The sequence below is a fragment of the Oncorhynchus tshawytscha genome, linkage group LG06, assembly GCF_018296145.1.
Source record: "Oncorhynchus tshawytscha isolate Ot180627B linkage group LG06, Otsh_v2.0, whole genome shotgun sequence".
NCBI classification, from domain to species: Eukaryota; Metazoa; Chordata; class Actinopteri; order Salmoniformes; family Salmonidae; genus Oncorhynchus; species Oncorhynchus tshawytscha.
In genome coordinates, this window is record NC_056434.1 from 2,032,717 (window position 1) to 2,035,292 (window position 2,576).

A 2,576-nucleotide genomic window follows, 5' to 3' on the forward strand; every position below is an offset into this window, starting at 1 on the left:
ATCACATACGGCCGTGATTGGGAGTCCCATAGCATTGCGCAAAATAGGCCCAGCGTCGTCCAGGGTAGGCCGTCATTGTAAATAAGAATTTGTTCTTAATTGACTTGCCTAGTAAAATAAAGAAATACACACTCAGATATACACAGACCAATACCTACCGTCTCAGCTGATCTATTACAACAGTATCCAGACTTAAACATGTGGATACTGAGGGTAGTGAGGTCTGCACAACTGTGATAAGGTGCATCTCGGTGAGAGGTGTAGGAGTCAGGCGCAGGAGAGCAGGGATGTCTGAGAAGCGTGTTTAATCATATAGTCCACCAATACAAAAATGGCACAGACGAAAATCCCAAAACTATGCTCTTGATATTCAGAAACTCGTGCAAACGCACGGAGGAACAAACACAGTTCCCGACACTTTACATACACGTGCGTAATAGCGAAAAAACAACAAACATCAAAGATAATCAAGCGCAAATACACACATGCTTAATCCCGCACGAACTAAGGCAGGCAACAGGTGCCCGATATACACACAGAAATAAATGCAAATGAAACCAGGTGTGGAAAGGAACACAGACAGAACAAACAGAAAAGGAAAAAGGGATCGGTGGCGGCTAGTAAACCGAACAGGGAGAGGAGTTACCTTCGGTAGACAACAACGCATCACCGGGGCAAACTACCTCCCTCCAGGACACCAACACCACCTGATGTCACTGGAAGGCCATAAAGATCATCAAGGACATCAACCAACCGAGCCACTGCCTGTTCACCCCGCTATCATCCAGAAGGCGAGGTCAGCACAGGTGCATCAAAGCTGGGACCGAGAGACTGAAAAACAGCTTCTATCTCAAGGCCATCAGACTGTTAAACATCCATCACTAACATTGAGTGGCTGCTGCCAACATACTGACTCAAATCTCTAGCCACTTAATAATTAAAAATTGGATGTAATAAATGTATCACTAGTCACTTTAAACAATGCCACTTTATATAATGTTTACATACCCTACATTACTCATATCATATATATATACTGTACTCTATATCATCTACTGCATCTTGCCATCTTTATGTAATACATGTATCACTAGCCACTTTAAACAATGCCACTTAATATAATGTTTACATACCCTACATTACTCATATCATATATATATACTGTACTCTATACCATCTACTGCACCTTGCCTATGCCATTCGGCCATCGTTCATCCATATATTTATATGTACATAATCTTATTCATTCCTTTACACTTGTGTGTATAAGGTAGTTGTTGGGAAATAGTTAGATTACTTGTTAGATATTACTGCACTGTCGGAACTAGAAGCACAAGCATTTCGCTACACTCGCATTAACATCTGCTAACCATGTGTATGTGACCAATAACATTTGATTTGATTTGACATCCTTGACAAATATACTATAAACATTATACCTTTCTATTATACTATATTATATTCTACTCAGACTGATGTACTGCTGCTCAGAACTCTAATAACCACAGCCATCTGCTGCTCATGACTCTAATAACCACTGCCATCTGCTGCTCAGGACTCTAATAACCACTGCCATCTGCTGCTCAGGACTCTAATAACCACTGCCATCTGCTGCTCAGGACTCTAATAACCACTGCCATCTGCTGCTCAGGACTCTAATAACCACTGCCATCTGCTGCTCAGGACTCTAATAACCACAGCCATCTGCTGCTCAGGACTCTAATAACCACAGCCATCTGCTGCTCATGACTCTAATAACCACTGCCATCTGCTGCTCATGACTCTAATAACCACAGCCATCTGCTGCTCATGACTCTAATAACCACAGCCATCTGCTGCTCATGACTCTAATAACCACTGCCATCTGCTGCTCATGACTCTAATAACCACTGCCATCTGCTGCTCATGACTCTAATAACCACTGCCATCTGCTGCTCATGACTCTAATAACCACAGCCATCTGCTGCTCAAGAAGGATGTTGTTTTGATTTGGAGATCTATTCTGTCTCTATTGTATTTGATTTAGGATTTGATTTATGTTTTTATTTTAGCTTTCTCACCTATTTTCTTACAAAGATAAGGTGCACAAATTTTTTTTTCGTTTATTTATTCCAAATGAAATATTTTAAAACGTTTCTGTTAAATATAATCCAAATACAATCTATTGTGTCATCGTGACGTGACATGTGCTATACGGGATCCTCGGGACGTCCATTCCCTAAACCCGATCCCAAAGATACTTTAGAGGAGATGGGAAACTCCATGGAAATTATTTTAATGGTCATTGTGTACGTTGCCCATGCGTCGTCGTGCATTGTTTAAATTGCCCATGCAATAGTGAATGGGAGTTAATTGGGCGTCGGTCAAAAACGCAACATTAGCAAGAATTTCGTGAACAAGGAAGTACAGCATTACAAATATTTTCCACGAAATCATATAGCTTTGGAATAGTGTACTTTAGAGGGAAAATAGCCAGGTTTCTCGATTCAAAGCCTGACTTTTAGTTTAGCAACCGCGTGACGTGAACGCGATTGGTCGACAGTCTGCCATTTCTCCATTCACTGCCCAATGGGATT